This window comes from Urocampus carinirostris, chromosome 2 (genome assembly GCF_059441175.1).
Source record: "Urocampus carinirostris isolate Australia breed hairy pipefish chromosome 2, RoL_Ucar_1.0, whole genome shotgun sequence".
NCBI classification, from domain to species: domain Eukaryota; kingdom Metazoa; phylum Chordata; class Actinopteri; order Syngnathiformes; family Syngnathidae; genus Urocampus; species Urocampus carinirostris.
The window spans coordinates 61,437,817-61,462,671 of record NC_142350.1 but is presented as its reverse complement, the minus strand read 5'-3'; the positions used below and the strand labels follow the sequence as shown (position 1 = coordinate 61,462,671).

The 24,855-nt window shown below is 42.9% G+C and overlaps 1 protein-coding gene and 2 pseudogenes across 1 annotated transcript in view; all 3 read left to right on the top strand.

Annotated features, from left to right (window-relative positions):
- kcnn3 (potassium intermediate/small conductance calcium-activated channel, subfamily N, member 3) overlaps nt 1–24,855 on the top strand; it is a 208,950-nt gene that overhangs the window by 33,780 nt on the left and 150,315 nt on the right. The gene's annotated exons all lie outside the window — the stretch shown is intronic.
- Nucleotides 4,237–4,404, top strand: LOC148372832 (U2 spliceosomal RNA; annotated as a pseudogene).
- Nucleotides 4,433–4,680, top strand: LOC148372831 (U2 spliceosomal RNA; annotated as a pseudogene).

Genomic DNA, 24,855 nt, shown 5'->3' with positions numbered 1-24,855 from the left:
ATCAAAATCCGAGTACGAGAGCGACTTGCTTGATCGTTCCTCTCTCTTCAATAAAACTTGTGGTAAACGTCACGCAAGTGGGTCCTGTTTCCGTTCGGGTCCTGACAATGAGTATTTAAAACATGTACGTTCATTTGATAATGCATCTCTTTTTACGTACTATTCAAATCAGTTTTGGTTTTTTTTTTTTCAATAAATGAAGTTTTTTACCACTGGGAGGCGCTAAATAATACACAATGCCCCCTTAAGGCTACACCTTTTAACACATGGTGTGTTTTAAATCTATTTTAGTGTTTACATAAGCAGAACTTAAAATTAACAATGCATCGTCTGATATCATATTTGAATGATAGGATAACCTTCAACCAAAACATGCAAGTTTCTTAACTTTCAATTCATCCGTGACTCTTTCTTTTGCGATGATTTACACCGTTAAAATCTTATTGACGGGTTGCCTGGCAACCCCATCGAGACTTTTAAAACACTAGCAGACGTCAGTGCAAGTCATATAAGAGATGACACCAGCTATTCGTGTTGTGTTCGCACTCAACACGTAAAGCACGATGAGGGTCCCTTGACCTTAAAGTGACAGCAACCAAATTATCTACCTGCTGTCGTTTGTGGCTATGCCCATTCTGGATAATGGACGAGGCACATGACATACTTGAATAATGCACACTTTGCAATGAAAATGTCAAAGATGTATTAACTATGCATGAGTTTGTGGTCAGTGTTCCCTCTAAGCTGCGCGCATGCGCAATTGCGCGCTGCTCGCACATTCTCAGCGCACAAGAAAATCTAGCCAGCGCACAAAAATGAGGGCTCAAAATTACTAATTAAGAAGCGACTTAAGTCAAAGTTACAGTGCATGAAGATAAAAATACACAGGTTCCCCTGACGTAGTGTTTGAAATGCGGTATTTTGAAGTCGAGTCGAAGTAGAACGAAGTTGAGTAAAGTTAGCAGAGAACCGGCTTCTTCGGCTCGGCCCACTAAAAGGAACCGGCTCTTTCGGGTCCTAAACGGTTCATTAGGTTGTTTTTGCTTCTTTAATCCCAACATGACCAAATATTGTGTAAAATTATGCACAACATGACTTAAAGGAAGGGGGGAATATAATAAAAAAAGAAAAAAATACCAAAATGAAAACGTAGTGAAAAGCTGAGAAAAAAGAAACAGAAGGAAGAGCAAAAAAGAAGAAAAAATTTAGAAAAAAGCCAGAAAAAAGAAAAGAAAGAAATGTAGGAAAAAGTAAATAGAGAATAAAAAGAAAAAAGTAACATAAAAGCAGATAAAAACACGGAAAAAAGAAGCAAAAGTTTGTGTTGCATTCAAATAATTTCCAATTATATCAAGTGAATCTTGTTGAAACAATGGAATTCCACTAAAAAATGTGATTAAGTACAGTTCTGTATCTTACAACCGACTAAATAAGCCCCCAAAAATGTTAATATTATGCGACAAAATATATCAGGAAATAAAAAGGATATCTTGGGAAAGAATTGTAAGAACAAACGACGTTTGTAGGCCGTACAACCTTTGCAATAGTACATGAGTCAATTCATTCAAAAGAGAAAAATAATTTTCTATTGCCGGAAACTCAGCAAAATGTCAAGTTTTGGACATGTTTGACAATTAATTATCTTGCCACACTTGGGATTATGGTTGCTCACTGTTGTTTCAAGCGTTGCTCACCGACTTTGTGTGAACGCTCAGACCCCTGGAAAATTACAGGGAACATTGTTTGTGGTACTACTATTTTTATAATTTTTTTTAAGATTTTGCATCTATTATTGCAGTTTTGGTGTTTTCGCAGTGCACATACGCCTAACATGCGAAAGGTATCCAGTTCGAGACTGGGTGGAAACATTTGTTGGCCTGGGGAGGGATGGGGGCCATCAGGCTGTACTTGCCCAAGACACACCACAGGAAATGGTGCCCCCCTGACAGTAGTGCTTAAGGGATCCACACACCCACCATTGTTGTTTTACAGTTATTCCTGATTTCAATTACATAATAAATCTCCACTTTCATACCCAGTGCCTTTATTCACATCAGAGTTAATAATCTCATATCTCACTTTATTTATTCATTTATTTATTCATTTATATGGCTACATAAAAACTGCCGCACAAGAGATAAAAACTAATCACACAGTAAAGTGAGTTAAACAATATATTGGACATTAGTTATAAAATACACACAGGTAAGCAGATAATAAAAACTGTATTTTCTGGGCTATTAGGCACTGGATTAAGGCACACATTAAAGAAATTGACTCTTGTTTCCCTATACAGAACTAACCAAATTATAAGGCGCATCTCTGAAAAATGTTTTGGGGTGAAATATCGTTTATATATAATGTCCACTGAGCAATTAGGTGCATGGAATAAAAACTAACATAAGAGTTAAGGTTGCATTAAAAAAAACATTAAAAATCACATTTCATGGAACATAAACAGTTAAAAATAACTGAGTTATTCATAAATAATTGCCATAATATTTCATTGTAACTATGCATTTTCAATTTGAATTACTGTATTTTCGAGCCAATGAAGAACACGTTAGAATCTCTGGTAAACATGGGTTTTTTAGAATAGAATAAATCATATGTAATAAATTAATTAAGAATTCTATTTTTTTTAAATGTATCAAATCATTCTAATTTTATGACTATTATTATTGATATTTTTGGTTATTATAAAACTTTGATGGAAGAATTCAGAAGTCAATAAACTCCTATTACAATTTTTCTGAAATAGATGTGACCAAATTCGCTTTTGACTGTAGAGACCAGTCAGCCAGGCAATAAGTAAGTAAGTAAGTAAGTAAGTAAGTAAGTAAGTAAGTAAGTAAGTAAGTAAGTAAGTAAGTAAGTAAGTAAGTAAGTAAGTAAGTAAGTAAGTAAGTAAGTAAGTAAGTAAGTAAGTAAATACATACATACATACATACATACATACATACATACATACATACATACATACATACATACATACATACATACATACATACATACATACATACATACATACATACATACATACATACATACATACATACATACATACATACATACATACATACATACATACATGCATGCATGCATACATACATACATACTGTACTGTAGGAAAAAAAAACACTGGACCGTGTGTACAGTAAGATCAAACATCTAGTTGGATCCGCTCATCTCTGTCTGTCCCTCACCCCCTCATGCACCCCCCCTCCGGAGGAAAACAAAGCCTGTACAACAAGGACAGTAGAAACATCCTCTATGTTCCTTTATCTCTTTGTTTTCCTTATCCTCACTGTAAAATGTGGAACTGGAGTGCCACGTCCAATTTCGTTGTCACAATAAATCCCATGTTGTAACAATGACAATAAAGGTATATTCTATTCTATTCTACATACATACATACATACATACATACATACTGTACATATATACTGTACATACATACATACATACATATATACATACTGTACATACATACTGTACATACATACATACATACATGCCTACATACTGTACATACATACTGTACATACATACTGTACATACATACACCGCTTTAGATTGTCAGTAATGGTAATGACGTCGCAATGGCGGAAAATATATTTCGTTTGAATACAAGTGAGTATTATCAATCTATTGACATATTTCTTCTATCCATTCAGTTAATATTGCGCAGAAACTAGATGTTCAATAAGTTGCTTCTGAAATCCATTCATTCTCCCAATTTCCTAGCCAAATTCAAAATAGCATCCAAGCTACTGTTGCAAAATCTCCCGGCCCCTTCAAAAACAGCTAAATAGAGCAAAGTCAAAGTGAGCACGAAAGAGACAATAAAACAAAATCAGGTTGCAAGTCGCCGGTGTGACAGTGTGTTTACAGTCAGGCCGCTGAGCTGGGTATTTTTCCCATTAACAAGACAAGCGGCGCTTCCTTCGCAGCCACTTTGCTCCAGTGAGCACAAATGAGATGTTTTGCAAGCGGGAGGGTGAAACGGGAACGCCGGCAAATAAAAAGCAGACGACAGCTGGAGCGCGGAACTCAACCGCGACTACCAGACGCTAACTCACTTTACTTATATATTGCAACATATTTTTTTTGATTTAAGCATTACCTTATTTTCCTTGTTAGTGTCATCGATATGGAATCCAGTGCCCCAGGAACGGTGCAATTACACTCATAGAATCCCGGATGTAGTTGTTGAACTGAGTACTTTATGCTAGGACCTTAACTTGGTCTTTTGGCTGAGAGTAAGGCTTTGATGCTAGGTCTTAGCTTGGCCTTGAGCCATGATCTTTGATTTTTGCAATCCGGAGATGGAATAAGAGCTTGCTCTGTCCACTCCACGCATCGGCCCGGTATTGCAGTACCTCCGGGAACGGTGCATTCGCAATGATCGCAGCAAGGCTTTAGGGCTAGGACCTTAGCTTGGCCTTTGGGCTGAGAGTAAGTGTCCCGGCTCCTAGGCTTTGTAGCGTATTATGAACTAACGATAATGAATAACGAAGATAGAACAATACCCCTTAAAAACCCCAAACCCCATGAAAAAACATACTGTACTTGTAGTGAGCACAGATTTTTGCAATCTGGAGATGGAATAAGAGCTTGCTCTGTCCACTCCACGCATCGGCCCGGTATTGCAGTACCTCCGGGAACGGTGCATTCGCAATGATCGCAGCAAGGCTTTAGGGCTAGGACCTTAGCTTGGCCTTTTGGCTGAGAGTAAGAGTCCCGGCTCCTTGGCTTTTCGATAACGGATAATGGATAATGAATAACGAAGATAGAACAATAACCCTTAAAAACCCCAAAACCCCGATATGAAACTGAGCTATACCACCAAAGAAGGACCGTGACCACTTCGGTTGTGTAATTGAAGCTTTAATACCTTCTCTGGATGGTGAAAACTGCGATAGTACAAGACAATCTATTGATACCACGTGCCAACAAGTTCAAGAAATGTGCATAATCGTTCGTCTGAACTATTACAAGATATAGTTATTTATGTATCGATGTCTGAAATAACCTCTGCCCGGAGTGTGCATCTTTTACATCGGGCGTACAACTTACACAACGTCTCTGCCCGGGTGGCCGACAACCTTTTCAAAGAAAAAAAACAAAACCAAAAAAAAAAACCTAAATATTTTTTTTAAAATCTAACGTTTGCTTTATTCCCAATTTCAGCTCAGGAGGTAGAGCGCTCGTCTTGGGATCAAGGGATCCCAGTTCGAATCCCAGCTCGTCTGTGTTACATGCCGAAGTGTCCTTGGGTAAGACACTGAACCGCTAACCGCTTTCGGCGCATAAGTAAATACTGCATTCGTAATCGCTCTATTTTAAATGGTGACATGATCCGAAAACACGTGACGTAAACAATTCAGGAGAGATAAATAGTAACAAACCGCTTTAGATCATCAGTAACGGTAATGGCGTCGTAATGGCGGAAAAAGTAATTAGTTCGAATACCCGGTTACTGAAAAAATAATGCCGTTACATAACAGCTGTCACGGTTGCCATGGCACCCAATTGGCCCCGCCCATGGACACCAGCTGAAACTCGTTAATAGATTGCTCCCTGTGACTACTTAAACGCTGTCCTGAGAGTTGTTTGTTGTCGGAGCGTCTGCTAAACTAGGTTTTGACACTTCAAGCCTTAAGAATCTCAGTTTTTTCCTGTGTTTTTGGCTCCTGTTTTGCTCTCGCCACCATCTGTTTGATTTTGACCACTTCCTCGTTCTGAGCAATCTACTCCCCGCGACCAATCGAGTGTGCGCTCCTTTCTTTTCTCCCCAAAAACATGTGAGTAACGTTGCGCGAGTGGGTTCTGCTTCCTGTTTCCTGTCCTGGTGCTGACAACAGCATTATTTATAACCAGGGTTGGGTAGGGTTACTTTAACTGGATTACTTTTGGATTACTCCAATACCAAATATGCTAATAAAAGACAAAAGAAACTAAATATGACTAAAGTTACAAAATTTTGTGCAGGTTTGTAATACAAGGAACGGCAAAAATGATGTTGGCAAGCTGTTTGGATTTATTTTCATTTTGTTTCTGTGGCATTTTATGTTCGTTTTGCCGGAGATCAAAGAGATCAAAGCCAGGAGAGAAAGCTTACCACGTGTTGTGAGTCATCATTTTATTCATATTTAGTTTTTTTTCTCTTTTATTAGCATATTTGGTATTGGAGTCATCCAAAAGTAATTGAAAGTAATCCAGTTAAAGTAACCCTACCCAACCCTGTTTATAACCCCGTTATCCCAACATTTTCGAAGTCCATCGAGTTACTACTGAAGGAACATCGCCTCCTCTGGTGGGTGCAAAGAGCGCACTCCATTTCAACTCATCTCATCTCATCTCATCAGCTGCACCGCTTATCCTCAGTAGGGTCGCGGGGGTGCTGGAGCCCATCCCAGCAATCATCGGGCAGGGGACACCCTGAACTGGTTGCCAGCCAATCGCAGGGCACACGGGGACAGACAACTCACTCGCTCAGTCACACCTAGGGACAATTTGGACCGGCCAATTCACCTGAAATGCATGTTTTTGGAATGTGGGAGGAAACCGGAGTGCCCGGAGGAAACCCACGCAAGCACGGGGAGAACATACAAACTCGTTTACTTCAAAATTCAATTACATTCCAATAAATCCCTCGCAATCAGCGGGAATCAGTTCATGAAAAGAAAATGCCCGTAATACGAGCAACGTAAAATTGGTGCGTGTTTATATCCCGCTGCATTTCCACTTATTTGGGCAGACGCACGCTATTTTTTTTTTTTTGGGCGGGGGCGCAATAGAGACGATAACACACTGCCACACTCCATTTTCCAGGACACTGACTCGCAATATATATTCATGAAGCAATGCAGATTGTGCTTAATCACCTCGTGAGAGAGACAGCGACTCAATGAAGACTCGCGTGGCGCTTTCGTGCGCTACGTTACACTCCGAGAGTCCACGGCAGTTATTCACTTTTATCGGCATATCGGTCAAAATGCATGCAAGGGTCGTAAGGGACCAGTGTTGGGTAGGATTACTTTAACTTGATTACTTTCCATGACTTTTGGATTACTCCAATACCAAATATGCTCATAAAAGACAAAAGAAACTAAATATGAATAAAATGATGACTCACAAGACGTGGTAAGCTTTCTCTCCTGGCTTTGATATCTTCGATCTCCAGCAAAACTAACATAAAATGCGACAGAAACAAAATGAAAATTAATCCAAACAGCTTGCCGACGTCATTTTTGCCGTTACATGTATTCCGTTACTCCCCAAGCCTGCACAAAATTGAGTCATTTTATTCATATTTAGTTTATTTTGTCTTTTATCAGGATATTTGGTATTGGAGTAATCCAAAAGTAATTGAAAGAAATCAAGTTAAAGTAACCCTACCCTGTAAGGGACGAGGAATCGATTACAGGTGCGAAGAACAGAACGTTGGGTACAGACAAAATGCTCACGGGCTATTATATAATCTTGTTATTTTATTTTTGGCATGTTTACCGATGTGAATCACCTGTGCCCGCTCCTTTGGCGCCAACTGCCTCGGACACTGATTGGCTCCCTGTCCCTATTTAAACCCACTCCTATCCGTCCCCGTTTGTCAGTCCGTCTGCGAACCTCAGTTAACACTATTCAAGCCTTTTTCCACCCCGACTCCCACCTGTCCCGTTTTTGCTCCCGTCTGTCTCCGGCTACGACCCGTTTTGATCCTGACCATGTCTGCTCTCCTATCCCGGCTATCGACCCGTTTTTTTCATCCTTTACACCGCCATCGCTCGCTACGGAAGATCCACTCCCGTGTTCGGATCACAATCCGAGTACGAGAGCGACTTGCTTCCCGCGCCTAGCAAACACCGGATCGTGGGCGCAGCCCTTCCTCTTTCCTTTATTAAAACTTGTGAGAAACGCAATTGGATCCTGTTTCCGTTCTGGTCCTGACAAAATCCCTTCAGAGATCCATAGGTAAATGCTTTCTCTGTATAGCCCTTAATCACAAGAAGTCTCAAATGACTGTTCAGATCACAGACTATTTTTTACCCCATCCCCTGATCTACAACCTTCATGAGGGCAAGGAAAAACTCAAAAACCTCAGCATGACATCATCACACAGACATCATCAATAAAAACAATAAAGAGAATTCAATGTATAGTGGATGTCACAGTTGTATCTGTCATGATTACTGATGCGAAGCACCTGTGCCCGCTCATTTGGCGCCAACTGCCTCGGATTCTGATTGGCTCCCTGTCATTATTTAAACCCACTCATTTCTGTCACCTGTTGTCAGTCCGTCCGTGAACCTCAGTTTACTCTAGGCAAGCTTGTCGACTCTGACTCACTCCTCTTTTGGCTCCCGTCTGTTTCCCGGCTTCGACTCGTTTTTTGATCTTGACGACGTCTACTCTCTTCTCCTGGCTTTCGACTCGTTGCTGATCTCGACCACGTTTTTTTGCTCTCCTGACTCGGCTACTGACCTGTTTTTTCCGCTCCCGATACCGCCATCGCTCGCCACGGAAGTGCCACTTCCGCGTTCAGTGACCTGCTCCCCGCGACCAGCGATCACCGGATCGTGTACGCCAGGGGTGTCAAACTCGTTTTAGCTGGGGGGCCACAAATGCTCTAAATAAATCTCACAGGGGCCGGACTAATAAGTTTAAGAGAAAGAAAAAGACAGAGAAAGAGAGGGAGGGAAAGAGAGAGCGATAAACAGATAGGGAGAACAAGGGAGACAGAGTAACAGTGAGAGAAAAAGAGAGAGCAGAATAGAGACATGAATGGAAAAGACGGGGGAAATGAATATAGAGAGAAAACGTGAAAAAAGAGAAAGACAAAAAGAATAAGAGAAGTGAAACGAGAGAAAGAAAAAGAGTCAGCAGGAGAAAAAGAGACCAAGTGAGGTGAGAGAGAGAGAGAGAGAGAGAGAGAGAGAGAGGTCGAAAAAGTAAAAGAAAGAGGGTGGGAAAAAGGAGAAAAATGGAAAGAAAGAGAATTAAAGTGTAAATCGGAGTGAGAAAATAGAAAGAGAGCAAGACAGAGAAAAATAAAGAGTTAGAGAGTGAGAGAGAAATAGAGAAAAGAGAAAAAGAGGGAGAAAGAGAGAGTGAACAGGAGAAAGAAAAACAGGGAGAAATAAATAAAAAAGAAGTGAGTCAGAGAAAAATGGAGAAATACTACCACAATTGTCTTGCAAGTTTTACCCGGCTTTGGTGACATCCGGTGGAAATATTTAAAACGACAGCTCTTTTTCCTCTTGTGCTTCTCTCACTGTTGTCTTGCGGGCCGGATTTAAACCATTGGTGGGCCTGATCTGGCTCGCGTGCCGCCTGTTTGACGCGGGTGGTGTACGCAATCCTTTCCCTTCTTCCCAATAAAACTGAGAGAAACGTACGTAAGTGGGTCCTGTCTCTGTTCTGGTCTTGACAGTATCCATCCATTAGACATAGGTAAAGTGAAGTAGTGGCATTTGAAACGGCCAAATAGATAACCATGATGATGAGATGTATGTTGTATTTAAGCGGCTATTAAAAAAAAAAGCCATTTTGTTTGTTTTGACCAAAAATGTACTATGTCGCCACTCCCCACCAATACCAAGAGCCAATCATGCAGCAAAACAAAGCTCTGCTCAACAATTTTGTCATGATTGCCGATTCAAGGCACCTGTGAATGCCCAATTAGCGCCAACAGCCCTGAGAGATGATTGGCTAAGAGACTCCTTTTAAAACCCCGGCTTTCAAGAGGACGCCGTCAGATCGTTGCGAACCAATGCTCCCAGCTAGGCAAGCTCACACTTTCAGACATTCTTCCTGCCCTGTTTTCCTCTGCTTGATACCTGTTACCTACCCGTTTCTGGACCCGATTCTGCCCTGTTCTGCCATCCCGACATCTGACCTGTTTTGTCCCGCCTCCTGCCCTGACACCTTTTGCCGACCTCGTTTCTGAACTCAAGACCACCCTCGCTCTCCCGTCCCGGCTAACGACCAGTATTCCTGCGAGTCTACGATTATCCTCGCTCGACACAGAAGTGCCACTTCCGCGTTTCCAGCCACCTGCTACCCTTGTCCATCAACCATCGGATCGTGGAAGCAAGCCCTGCTCTCCCTCTTTATCAATAAAACTGAGTGCCGTAAATTCCGGACTATAAGCCGCTACTTTTTTCCCTAACTTTCAACCCTGCGGCTTATTCAGTGATGCGGCCAATTTATGTCATTTTTCTAACGGCCGCTAGCAAGTGTTGCTACCATTAACTGCCCTGTCAAAGCTATATTATTATTATTAAAGCTTTGAAAACTCTCTCGGTGTACCGTCTTTCTTTGTAAATATGTGTAACCCATGTATAATATGTATTTGCAACTGTATATTTTTGTAATGTATTTATTTGTATTTATTTTAGACACTTATTCTGATATGTTTTGCACGGGTGAACGAAAAATGAGGGGCGGAACAAACGCGGGGTGCCGAGTTTAAGTGGGGGCCGCTAATGGAAAGAAAGAGAATTAAAGTGTAAATCGGAGTGAGAAAATAGAAAGAGAGCAAGACAGAGAAAAATAAAGAGTTAGAGAGTGAAAGAGAAATAGAGAAAAGAGAAAAGGAAAGAAGAGGGGGTAAAAAGTTGGTTTAAGAAAAAGGAGTTGCGTGTGTAAATGTGTTCATCTGATATATTTTTCCCACCCTTACCTTCGGAAATACACACTTTTTTCCTTGGATTACTTTCAACGGGACCCGGACTCTGCAGGTCTGCATCAAACCTTAAGTACCGGTATCATTTTCCGTTCATTTTGCCGGCTGTGATTTTTGGACTGTGGACTTTGATGAAGGACGTTTAGTTTCAATCGCGGGACTTGAAGTCGGTTTGGGTTAATTTGTGTTTGTGTTACATGTTTAAATGTGGGCGCATGCGGCTTATATACGGGTGCGGCTTGTGTATGTACAAAATCGGTTCTCCTCTCAAAATGTGGTGGGTGCGGCTTATAATCAGGTGCGCTCAATAGTCCGTAATTTACAGTAAACGAACGCTGCTGGGGGCAGCACGGCGGCGCAGTGGTTAGCGCTTGTGCGGCACAGTTCATGTCATGGGAACCTGTCGTGGGTTCAAATCCAGCTCCAGACTTCCCGTGCGGAGTTTGTATGTTCTCCCCGTGCTTGCGTGGGTTTCCCCCGGGCACTCCGGTTTCCTCCCACATTCCAAAGACATGCATTTCAGGTGAATTGGCCGGTCCGAATTGTCCCTAAGTGTGAATGAGCGAATGAGTTGTCTGTCCCCGTGTGCCCTGCGATTGGCTGGCAACCAGTTCAGGGTGTCCCCTGCCCACTGCCCGGAGATGGCTGGGATGGGCTCCAGCCCCCCCCCCCCCGCGACCCTAATGAGGATAAGCGGTACGGCTGATGAGATGAGATGAGATGAGAACGCTACTGGGTCCTGTCTCTGTTTCTGACAAATTTAGTCTTTGTCATTTTGGTCACAAGGTCGATTTCTGATTCATTGATTTCCGTTGATTCCGATTCAGTTGGCGTGATTTGAGTGAGGTCTGACTATTTTAGCAAGCCGGGCTGGCGCAGAGTCACACGACATCTGCTGTTGTTTGTGCGATGCGTTCAAGCGCAAATTTTGGGGACGAGAAACGTGAAATGCATGAGATGGGGCCGGAATCAAATTAGTTTTTTTTTCCCCAAGTCCAGGTTTCGGGAAGCTTTTTGAACCAGTGAGCCATAATAGCAAAAAGTCATACCATATATTTCATATGTTTAGGCAAAATTCAATAAATCCGCCAAACCAGCTCTCCAGACAAAAGCTAATTCTCACTTAAGATTGTTGAGGTTCATTTTGACTTTCATTTTTTGTATATAATGGTTTCAAAATAAGGGTCAAGCAGTTATTTTTCAAAAATGTCACAAAATACTGTAAGCGAAAAGTTTATGGTGTCACGGTTGCCATGGTGCCCAATTGGCCCCGCCCGTGTGGCGCCACGTGTGACTTGTCTTTTTAAGATCAGTGTTTTCACTCTTTGTTTTTCGGTCCGTCAACAAACCTCTGCCCCGCAAGATGTGGGTTTTGACTCGGTCCTGTTTCCTGTTGGCATTTCCTTTCCGGTATTGTTCCCGTTTATTTTGTCGTGTTTAATGTCGGTTTCCAGTTTCGTTCTCGTATATTTTTGTCCTGTTTATTATTCTCTCCAGTTTTCGGTCCGGTCTAGTTTATCCTGTTTTAATTTGATATCCTGTTTCATTATCATTCCTGTCTGTCCCATCCTGTCCGGTATCGACCCCATCTGTCCGATATCTACTCGGGCAATTGGTATCGAGCTTGTCGGCCTCTGGCTTCCTATCATTTCACGCCAGACTGCTGCCTAACGAGCATGACTCCCTTTTTCCCGTAAAATTAAAGTTTTGTGTGAGAAACGTCACACGTTTGGGTCCTGATCCTGTTCTGGTTCATGACATATGGATGTGTTTCCTTCAGCACAGACAGCGCTGGGCAGAGAGAGGTGAGTGCTGCGCTGTGTGCATAACTCACCCATACCAAATTGCTTTGTTTGCTAGACTGCCGTATTTTTTTTTACAGTTTGTTCCGTGGGTTTTCATATGGGTCGTTTAAAGAGTTAACATGAGAATTAATTCCTTAGCGACGTACAGCCAAAACAGGGTCTGTTGGTGTGAACCCTTGACTGTAAACTAGTTGGGGATGTCCTCTTTATACATTGGACCGAACCACTTATATTATGCACGCACCAAAATCTATAGAAGAAAATTGTATGATCAGAATTTTATCTCTGATGTCAGGACCAGAACAGAGACATGACCCACTCGCGTAACGTTTCTCACAGTTTTATTGGGAAGAACGGAAAGAAGTGCATACACGATCCGGAGATCGCTATTCGTGGGGTGTAGGTTGCTCTGACGCTGAAGTGGGACTTTCGTGACGAGCTATGGCAGTGTCAAGAGCGGAACAGTAACCGGGGTAGACGGGCAAAACGTGGTCGATATCAGAAAATGGGTCGTTATTCGGGATGGGAGAACAGACGTGGTCGAGATCAAAACGGGTCGTAATTCGGGACGGGAGAGCAGACATGGTCAAGATCAAACAGATCGTAGCGGGAGAAAAACAGGAGCAAAAACACAGGACGGGCGAAAAAGGGCTTGCCGTGTAAAAACAGAGATTCGCAGACGGACCGACAAAAGGGGACTGGAAGGATGGAGTTTAAATACTGACGGGGAGCCAATCTGTCAACAAGCTGCAGCTGGCGCCCATGGGCGGGGCCATTTGGGCGCCATGGCAACTGTGACAAACGCTGGCGCCACATGGCGGGGGCCAATTGGGACAGTATCCATCCATTAGACATGGGTAAAGTGAAGTAGTGGCATTTAAAACGGCCAAATAGATAATGGTGATGATGAGATGTATGTTGTATTCAGGGTTGGGTAGGGTTACTTTAACTTGATTACTTTCAATTACTTTTGGATTACTCCAATACCAAATATGCTAATAAAAGACAAAAGAAACTAAATATGAATAAAATTACTAAATTTTGTGCAGGCTTGGGGAGTAACGGAATACATAGAACGGCAAAAATGATGTTGGCAAGCTGTTTGGATTTATTTTCATTTTGTTTCTCTCGCATTTTATGTTCGTTTTGCCGGATATCAAAGAGATCAAAGCCAGGAGAGAAAGCTTACCACCTGTTGTGAGTCATCATTTTATTCATATTTAGTTTCTTTTGTCTTTTATTGACATATTTGGTATTGGAGTAATCCAAAAGTAATTGAAAGTAATCAAGTTAAAGTAACCCTACCCAACCCTGGTTGTATTTAAGAGGCTATTAAAATAAAAGGCTATTTTGTTTGTTTTGACCAAAAATGTCCCCACTCCCCACCATGGAGTTTAAATACTGACAGGGAGCCAATCTGTTAACAAGCTGCAGCTGGCGCCCACGGGCGGGGCCAATTGGGCGCCATGGCAACCGTGACAAAAGCTGGCACCACACGGCTGGGGGCCAATTGGGCGCCATGGCAACCGTGACATCTGAGCCATATGCAATCATGAAAAAAGCCATATCCGGCTCGTGAGCCATAAGTTTCGACCCCTGCCTATTTCTTTTTCCTCACCTCCAATCCCCTCACAACTTAATTACGCTCAGAAACGACTTTTATCAATTATTGGATTGGGCTGCCACTATCCCAAGATGTTCACCTGATAAGGTGCGGCACGCTATTAGCAAGCTCTAAATTACGCCAGCGCGTCGGCCCAATTTTATAATTCGTCTCCAGACGCCGATGCGAGCCTCCGAGTAGTTTTGTAGTGTGCAGTACTTAAAGTAATGAAGAGAAATAACGGCGGTGTGCAATGTCACCCCCGAGGGTCCTAAATCTGCGGGCGTTGGCTCAAAATGAACTTTTTGTGGGTTTGTCGTATTCTGTGCTGACGCCGGGACAACCGCCTTTTAAACGCCAATTGGATATTAAAACGAAAATAACAAATTTAAATGGGATTCCCATCTGTGCGTGTGTGTGTGTTGATGAGCGAAATGGAAGTAGGCCAATGGGATGGGGTGTATCCTTATCACGTTATGTATAAATCTGTGACTTGCAAAAGGATTGGCCCCCTCACAAAAGAAAAAGAAGAAAAAATAGGGCCTCTTACAATATAACGTCGAGGAGTCTCAAAGGGCTGCACAGACCACACTTTGGCAAACTGCAGACTGTTATTACACCATCCCCTGATCTAAAACCCACATGACGGCAAGGAAAAACTCAAAAACCTCCACATGAGGACAATGAAGAAACCTTGAGAAGGGACGGCTCTCAAGGTTTCCCCCTTCCAGGATGACCAGGCTGCAATGGATTTTGCGTTAAAAAACAATAACATTAAAAATAAAATATAAAATAATTAAAGTACAGAGGAACCTCGGTTTTCGACCATAATCCGTTCCAGAATCCTGTTCGAAAACCGATTTGTTCGATCACCGAAATCATTTTTCCCATTTAAAATAATGTAAATCGTTTTAATCCGTTCCAACACCCTGAATGTTTACCATGAATGTTTAACGTAAACATAAAGCTAACCCAGGATAATCGTAGGTTCGCGTTATCGTAATCTTCCGTACGAAAGATTACGCTAACATGAACGTGTAAAAATAAAAAAATCAGGTCGTTTACAAGTCATTTAGCACCCGGGTCTCCACAACAAGTGGTGAGCGGTTCATTGGAAAGGGGGCTCCGTTCCAACACCCTGAAAGTTGGGCTCCGTTCCAACAACCACATAAAGCTAACCCAGGCTAATCGTACGTTCGCGTTATTGTAATCTTATGAATAAGATTTCTTACCTTTGTGGTGGTCAGCAGAAGGCGCTCGCACACCTCCTTCATATTTGGCTAATATTTCTTTCTTAAATGCAATAGTTGTACGCACTACTTTTCTTTTTTTACCTGTAGCAACTTTGCTGCTTGCACTGACTTTCTTCGGAGGCATAATAAGGGGCTAAAACACCCGTACGCCGCTCAGCAGCGCACCCTTGCATGCGCACTCACGCATTACCGGCGTTCGAACTTCGAACGAACAGCGAAGCAAGAATTTCTCTAAATTTTTGGTCGGAATCCGATTTGTTCGAACTGAGAGGCGTTCGAAAACCGAGGTTCCACTGTATAACATAAAATAAAACCATATATAAACTAAAAACGATAGCCAGGTTGCAATGGATGTTGCATTAACAAACAATACACAGACATTGTCAATATGACCTACCATGTCATTTGGTTGTTCCCCTTTCCTGTACTCAGATTGCTAAGTAGCCTACTTATAATGTGCGTCGTGAAGCCACTTTATAAGAGTTGTCATGAACCGGAACAGTAGGAGGACCCAGATGCGTAACGTTTCTCAGACAAGCTTTATTTTACGGGAATGGGGCAGTCATGCACATTAAAACAAACGCCAGTGATTCGGCGATCGCTGGGCGGAAGAAGAAAGACCGAAGTCTGGCGTGGAACAACAGGAAGCCAGAGACCAACGAGATGAATACCAGTTAAACAAGCCGATACCGGACAGATGGTGTCGATACCGGACAGAACGGGACAGACATGATTGATAACAGATATAGGAGACTGGATACAGAGATCAAACAGGACGAGATAGACGGGAATGATACCAAAAACTGGAGACCGGAGACCGATATCAAAACAGGACGAAATAGGCGGGATCGATACCGGACAGGATACACAAACAAGATACTGGACAGAGTCGAAACACACGTCTGGCGGGTGCAGAAGTTCGTTGACTGACTGACAAAGGGTGAGTGAGAGCACTGTGCTTAAATAGGAGGGAAGCCAATCAGTCAACGAGCCGCAGCTGGCGCCAAACGGGCGGGGCCAATTGGGTGCCATGGGCAACCGTGACAGTTATAAGAGTGTAACAATCTGTTGGGAAGGGAAATGCAATTTTGATTTGAAATGACCGAGACTGTACATAGTTAAATATGTTTTAATCAATATCAGAATCTTCATATTATTTTCCTTTGAATAAAAATGGTAAAGTGTTATCAACATAGACCTAAATTTCATCCTAAATGGGCCTTTTTATGTTATTCTTTCAGAATGGTCTTTCTTCTTGCCATTCCTACATAAAGGGCAGATTTATGAATCGTTTGATTAATAGTTCTCTTATGCACAAATTGTTTCAATATGATCAAGGAGGGGCAGCACGGCGGCGCAGTGGTTAGCGCGTGTGCGGCACAGTTCTAAGGTCTTGGGAACCACTTGTGTGTGGGTTCAAATCCAGCTACCGGACTTCCTGTGCAGAGTTTGTATGTTCTCCCCGTGCTTGCGTGGGTTTCCTCCGGTCACTCCGGTTTCCTCCCACATTCCAAAGACATGCATTTCAGATGGTCCAAATTGTCCCTAGGTGTGACTGAGCGAGTTGTCTGTCCCTGTGTGCCCTGCGATTGGCTGGCAACCTGTTCAGGGTGTCCCCTGCTCACTGCTCGATGATTGCTGGGATGAGCTCCAGCATCCCCGCGACCCTACTGAGGATAAGCGGTGCAGCTAATGAGATGAGATGAGATGATCAAGGAGCCACACGTTTGACACCCTTAGTCTATAACATTGAGCATAGTAAGACAGCATGAGTGGATATTTCATTTTAAACAACTAAGAATATTCTATTATAAACCAAAAAGATTAAAATGCAAGCACGTTTATTTCATCTGGATTAACGATCATTTAACAAAATAAAAGCAAAAACAAGACCTCTGACTGCGAGTCAGATGTGTTAACAACTACTATTCTACCGTTCACCTCCCACAATGCTTATCCATTACAATATTGCAAAGTGACGAGTGAAGGACTTTAATGCTCCATTTTCTAGTGGTAATGTCTGGAAATTCTCTTAACTTGGATTTTCAAGTTGTTTATATTTTTTGCCACCGTGCGAAATCGAAGCCTCCCCTTCTGCGCTTTTGTTTTTATCATGCCGACATCTTTTTTAATTTTAAGAATTATTTTCATTTCATTTTAATTTTTATCTCATCTCATTAGCTGCACCGCTTATCCTCAGTAGGGTCGCGGGGGCGGTGGAGCCCGTCCCAGCAATCATCGGGCAGGGGACACCCTGAACTGGTTGCCAGCCAATCACAGGGCACACAGGGACAGACAACTCGCTCGCTCATTCACACCTAGGGACAATTTCTGGACCGGCCAATCCACCTGAAATGCACGTCTTTGGAATGTGGGAGGAAACCGGAGTGCCCGGAAGCACGGGGAGAACATACAAACTCCGCACAGGAAGTCCGGTACCTGGATTTGAACCCACACAGGAGGTTCCCAAGACCTTAGAACTGTGCCGCACACGCGCTAACCACTGCGCCGCCGTGCTACCCTTATTTTTTATCTCATCTCATTAGCTACACCGCTTATCCTCAGTAGGGTCGCGGGGGTGCTGGAGCCCATCCCAGCAATCATCGGGCAGTGGGCAGGGGACACCCTGAACTGGTTGCCGGCCAATCGCAGGGCACACGGGGACAGACAACTCACTCGCTCAATCACACCTAGGGACAATTTGGACCGGCCAATTCACCTGACATGCATGTTTTTGGAATGTGGGAGGAAACCGGAGTGCCCGGAGGAAACCCACGCAAGCACGGGGAGAACATACAAACTCCGCACAGGAAGTCTGGAGCTGGATTTGAACCCATGACAGGTTCCCATGACATGAACTGTGCCGCACAAGCGCTAACCACTGCGCCGCCGTGCTACCCTTATTTTTTATCGTTGATGGTAAATGAGAAAAATAATGCAATATTACCTGTGTAGTAAAAGTGTATTTAACTATTACAGTTATTAAGTAACAAATCCCAGTTGACCATACTTATTAAGTATTTTTTTTCTACCCATTCTCTAGAAAAAACAAGCTTAATATGAATTCTAAAATAACTATCATGATTACCGATGAATCACCTGTGCCCGCTCCTTTGGCGGCAACTGCTTCGGACTCTGATTGGATCCCTGTCCCTATTTAAACCCACTCGTATCTGTCCCCTGTGGTCAGTCTGTCTGCGAACCTCAGTTATCACTAGGCAAGCCTTTTTCGACCCTGACTCCCACCTGTTTTTTGCTCCCATCTGTCCCTCGGCGTCAACCCGTTTTGGATCCTGACCACGTCTACTCGCCCGTCCCGGCTTTCGACCTCTTTCTGTTCCCGACCACATCAACTCTCCTTTCCTGGCTTGCGACTCGCTTCCGACCCCGAACACGTTTTTAAACTCCTGTCCCGTTTTTCCATTCCCAACACCGCCATCGCTCGACACGAAAGATCCACTTCCGCGTTCAGAGCGACCTGCTTCCTGCGTCCAGCTATCACCGGATCGTGGGCGTAACCCTTTCTCTTTATTCCAATAAAACTTGTGAGAAACGCAACACAGGTGGGTCCTGACTCCGTTCTGGTCTTGACAATAAGAACTTATCAGGTTATAACTATGTTGTTTCACCACTGGGTGCTCTGTGGATTGTTGTTGGGTTGGAGAAACAACTAAGGTGGTGTCAGGACAGAAGCTTATAGTGAGGCTGCAGGTCTGGTGCACTGCTACAGCTAAGCTAACGACTCTCTTAAGCCACCTGTGCCGAGCCTGTATCTCACTAACGCCAGATCCATTGGCAATAAAACAGATGACCTGGAGCTACAACTTGTGGGACACCACTACATTTGGGACAGTTGTATTTTAATCATCACAAAAACTTGGCTCAATTCAAGGATACCCGATGCTAGCGTGCTTTTAGCCAGCCGCTTTCGTAATCACCATCAAATTTGTTGTACTTTGCATGTGTCATGAACCATGACAGGATAAGAACCCAAATGCGTGACGTTTCTCACACAAGCCTTTTATTTTACGGGAAATGGGGCAGTCATGCACGTTAGGCAGCAGTTTGGTGTAGAATGACAGGAAGTCAGAGGCTGACGAGATCGATACCAATTGCCCGAGCAGATATCGGACAAATGGGGTCGATACTGGACAGGACGGGAAAGACAGGATTGATATCAAAACAGGATATCGAAGTTAAACTGGACAAACTAGACGGGAACGAAACTGGAAACCGGACAGAAAATACCAACAGGAAACAGGACCGAGTCAAAACCCATGTCTTGCGGGGCAGAGGTTCGTTGACGGACTGACAAAGGGGGAGTGAGAGCACTGAGCTTAAATAGAAGGGAAACCAATCCGTATGATTTTGTATAAAGAAAAGAAAGACCTGCAGTAATCTGCAGTTTTGTGTTCTGTGTCTCTATTTATAGATCTATGGTTGTTATTTTGTTACAGTCATATACTTTGAGTCGGTAAGAGGTAAGTTTGACATTTTGGGCCATTTATGAAGTGGCAGTGCTACTTCACGCAATTTCAATTTTCGCGGGAGGGTTAAGTCAACCGTGATAACTGAGGGATTACTGTATTCTTTAAATTGAATAAACAATTGTGGGTTGATATCAATAGAACAAATTTAGATTTTTTTTTTCTTTTTTGGTCCCTTCTCAATGTTTCTTCATTTTCCTCATGGTGAGGTTTTTGAGGTTTTCCTTGCCCTCATGTAGGTTTTAGATCAGGGGATGGTGTAATAATAGTCTGCGGTTTGCAATAGTCGGTGCAGCCCTTTGAGACTCCTTGTGATTAAGGGCTATACGAATAAACAGGACTTGGCTTGACTTTTCACTTGACAGAGACAATATAAAATACGAGTAATGCTCTTGGCTAGGAGCAGGGTTAGGTAAAGTTACTTTAACTGGATTACTTTCAATTACTTTTGGATTACTCCAATACCAAATATGCTAATAAAAGAAACTTTGTGCAGGCTTGGGGAGTAACGGAATACATGGAACGGCAAAAATGATGTTGGCAAGCTGTTTATTGGATTTATTTTCATTTTTTTTCTGTCGCATTTGATGTTAGTTTTGCCGGAGATCAAAGAGATCAAAGCCAGGAGAGAAAGCTTACCACGTGTTCTGAGTCACAATTTTATTCCTTTTCAGTTTCTTTTGTCTTTTTTTAGCATATTTGGTGTTGGAGTAATCCAAAAGTAATTGAAAGTAATCCAGTTAAAGTAACCCTGTTTGTATGTTATTAAACCTTTAAGGTACATTGTGTAATATTTGAGTGCCAAGTGAGCACAGCGTAGCATCAAGATGCCGGACAAACATTGCGGCAACTACTAAGCACGGATTTCTCTATACAAAAGAAATACAAGTTTCTTGACCTATGAATCCATTCATCCATCCATTATCTGCACCGCTATTCCTCAGTAGGGTCACGGGGGTGCTGGAGCACATCTTAGCTGTCTTTGGGCAGTGTGCAGGGGAGACCCTGAACTGGTTGCCCGCCAGTTGCACACAGAGACAGACAACTCGCTCATTCACACCTAGAGACAATTTGGACCAGCCACTTAACCTGACGTGCGTGTTTTTGGATTGTGGAAGGAAACCGGAGTTCCTGGAGGAAACCCACAGGAGAACATGCAAACTCTGCACAGGATGGCCGGTAGCTGGATTTGATCCCATGACCTCAGAACTGTGCCACGGACGCGCTAACTGTTCATTCGCCGTCCTGCCCCTGTCCTATGAATATTTATAAAAATTTACTTTGGTCTGATAGTTCATGTATTTTTGCCCATTATTCAATTTTCTTTTACCGAATAAAGGTTTTTTTTGTACCACTAGGAGGCACTAAATATTACACACTGTTCCTTTAAAGAATTACTGTGTAATATTTGACCATTGAAAGTAATCCAGTTAAAGTAACCCTACCCAACCCTGGCTAGGTGTATTAAAAACCCATCTTTCCACCTAAGTGGAGGTACAACTCGCGTTCGTCGAATCCTTGAAGCAGAAATGAAGCCAACGGAAAAAGAAACAAACACGTAGGTGTCGTGTTTTACACGCGCTGCGTCACCTTTGCGTGTGTTATCCTGCACGTAAATAGCAACAAAACGCAGCCTGTTATTCTGCTCACGTATGGAAGCAAAGACTGACGTGTTGACGTGGATCGGGACACGTGCGGCGTCGGGTGGCGCACTCAAGGATGCTCGCTTTCTCTTGAAGTGGTCGTAAAATTCTAAAAAACAAAAAACAGAAACAATTTCAGGATCTTAGCTGCACATGTGAGGCAATGCTCTCTGCAATGGATGCCAAACCATCATATCTCTGTGGTTTAGCAAAGAGTCTCAAAGGGCTGCACAGATCAAAGACTATTGCAAACTACAGACTTTTACGACACCATCCCCTCATCTAAAACCAACATGAGGGCAAATAATACACATATTATCAACATGAGATATAGGTTATTCATATGCTATAGAATAGAATGGTGTTTTAAGCTTTGATTTAAACATTTCCATTGAGGTTGCAGATCGAATCTCATGGGAAAGAGCATTCCACCGCACCGGGGCCCAAATGGAGAACACTCTTAACCTGCGGATTTCTTCTTGGCTCTTGGCATCACGAGTAGACCAGCGTTTTCAGAGCGAAGGCTCCAGACCGGAACATAGGGGGAAATTAAATCTGATAGATACGAGGGAGAAAGTCCGTGCATGATTTTCTATACTACCAACAGAACCTTTATATCACATCGTAAGCTAACAGGGAGCCAATGCAGGTTAGCTAAGATCGGGGTAATGTGATCAAACTTTCTTGTCTTAGTTAAAAGCCTCGCTGCAGCATTTTGTACCAGCTGAAGGCTTTTGATTTTGGACTTCGGGAGACCGGAGAGTAGTGCATTACAGTAATCGAGACGGGAGGTAACAAACACATGAATTATAATCTCAGCATCCGACTGAGACAGCCTAGGGCGAATTTTAGCAATGTTGTGAAGGGTAATAGGGTTCAGAACCCGCTGTGAAAAGAGAAAAATTCAAGAAGAAGCATCGCAGTTTCATAAAAGCCCCCAAGGGGAAAACTTACCTTGATATGACGTCTAGGTTATTGAAAATCTCCCACACACGCTCAGCCATGGTGTTTCTGCTCAGGCTCACGTTTAAAAAATCTTGCTTCTCATCTGGGCCTTTACTGTCACAGACCAGGAACGGAGACGGGACCCAATTGCGTTTGTTTTACTCAGTTTTTATTAATGAGAACAGGACTTGCATCCACGATCCGATGATCTTCGGTCACGGGTGGCAGATAGCAGGAACGCGGATGAACAAACAGGACGATGGCCAGGGCGGAGGAGCAAAAACATAAACGGGTCCAGAAAGAGGTCGGCTACAGGTATCAGGCAGGAAACGTGGCAGGATAGAGTCAGGAGTCACAAAGGTTTGCCTAGCGTGTAGCTTAGGTTCACAAAACGATCCGACGAGTGTTGTCAGGAAGGCGGGGTTTAAAAAAGAGGAAGGAGCCAATCAGCATCCACGGCTGTTGGCGCCAACGAAGCAGACTCAGGTGCCCCGCATCAGTAATCATGACATTTACAGCAGCTTCACTTTCAGATTTTGCTTTCGTGAACAAGGTCTGCCTTGGAAAACAGACTATTTTTCATCTAATCCACCTTTTGCAGCTTCTGCTTTAGGTCCAAGGTCCTTGTACTTTTCATAAGGTTTCATTTCATAATGTCTTCTTATGTTATACTCTTTTATTACAGCTACGCCAGCTGCGCTCACAAACAGGTTTGTCCTTTATGGTCGTGAACAAATAATTTCCCTCCAACCTGTCTTGGAAGGTCCTGTTGTCTATCTTTCGTTTTGGCATTTTTGTGGACGGTGAAATTATGAATTTGTCCGATGCGACCGAGGCATGGATGAATGACTGTGAACGGAAGTAAGGATGGCTTGCCGGGTTTTACTGCGCACCAAAATACAAGCAAAGCATTGTGGGATTTGTAGTACATACCGCGGGGTCAGCTCTAATGCACATTTGATATGATCTCGCAGGCCAATTATAATCACACTGTGGGCCAAATTTGGCCCGCGGGCCTGAGTTTGACACATGTGATTTAGACAAAGACAATGAAACATCTTTTATGAATGCTATAGTTTATATATTCATTTCTTGCTTTGCCAATCAAATGATGAGACGTTGTTAGGAGAGAAAGCAATACCGGTGCTGCAAAAAGCCCCCCCTGCCGAGCCTGTATCTCACCAATGTCAGATCATTTAACCATGGAATGGGTGACCTGGAGCTCCAACTCGTAGGAAACTGCTACATTTAGGATGGTTGTATTTTAATCATCGTAGAGACCTGGTTAAACCTGTGGAGCCCTGATGCTAGCGCACAGCTAGCCGGCCGCTCTTGACATCGCTTTCTTGCACTGAGAGGAAAAGCTCTCTCCAATTTAATTGTCGGTTGGTTGGTTGGTTTGTTGGTGTAATCCCTTAACCACCATTTCCTGTGGTGTATCTTGGGTAAATACAGCCTAGTGGCGCCCATCCCTCTTCACTCATTGGTTTCTCCCTGGTTAAATTGTACTTTAGCGTAATGACAATAAATAGAATAGAATAGAATAGAATATACCTTTATTATTTTTGTTACAAAATGGGTTAACATATTGTGACAACGAAATTGGGCATGACACTCCAGTTTCACATATTCACAGTGAGGTAAAAAGCCAAGAAGATAAAGGAACAGAGAAGATAATGTTATAAAACAAGGAGGATAAGGCTATAGTTATAATTTACATGATATTTACACAAGAAATGTCGGTATGTAGGATGTTACGTACAGTTGGTATCGTAATACGGTTGGTATCGTAAGGGTTGTGCGATTTTGCATTTGGTGCAAAAGTCATCATAGTGCAAAAAAAATAGTCAACATATGCATTGGTGCAAACATAGTCATCATAGTGCAGAAAAAAAACGTCCACATTGTGCAAGGTGAGCAGTAAACATAGTGCAGTCAACATGTCCAAGAACATAGACATGAGTACCATTCAACTGCAATTCTGCGTTACTTGTTTCCATTTGTAGGTCTATAGCTGTTATTTTGTTACAGTCGTATACTCTCAGTCGGTAAGGATGTCATCTCAAGTTTGACCCTTGGGGGCTTTTATAAAGGGGCTACTTTGCGGATTTTCACTTTCTGCGTGTGGTCCTGGTCCCCAAAAACCACGACAACCAAGGAATTACTGTCATTCCGTATTCATTTATACTGCAGGTGAATTGCCCAAACAACCCATTCCTGTCTAGACAGATAACCTGTCCCCCCCAGTCGCACTATTCCTGAACTCCTCCTGTTATTTTATCAAAAGAACCGTATCGGCAAAGGACAGAATGTTATCTCTCGCGCCACCGTGGCTTCTTCATCCCGTCACGTGCGGCATCCGGCACGAATGTGGGCGGAAGCGAAAGAAAAGCCTTCTTTTATTATTTTATCAATGAATCCCGTTCTGC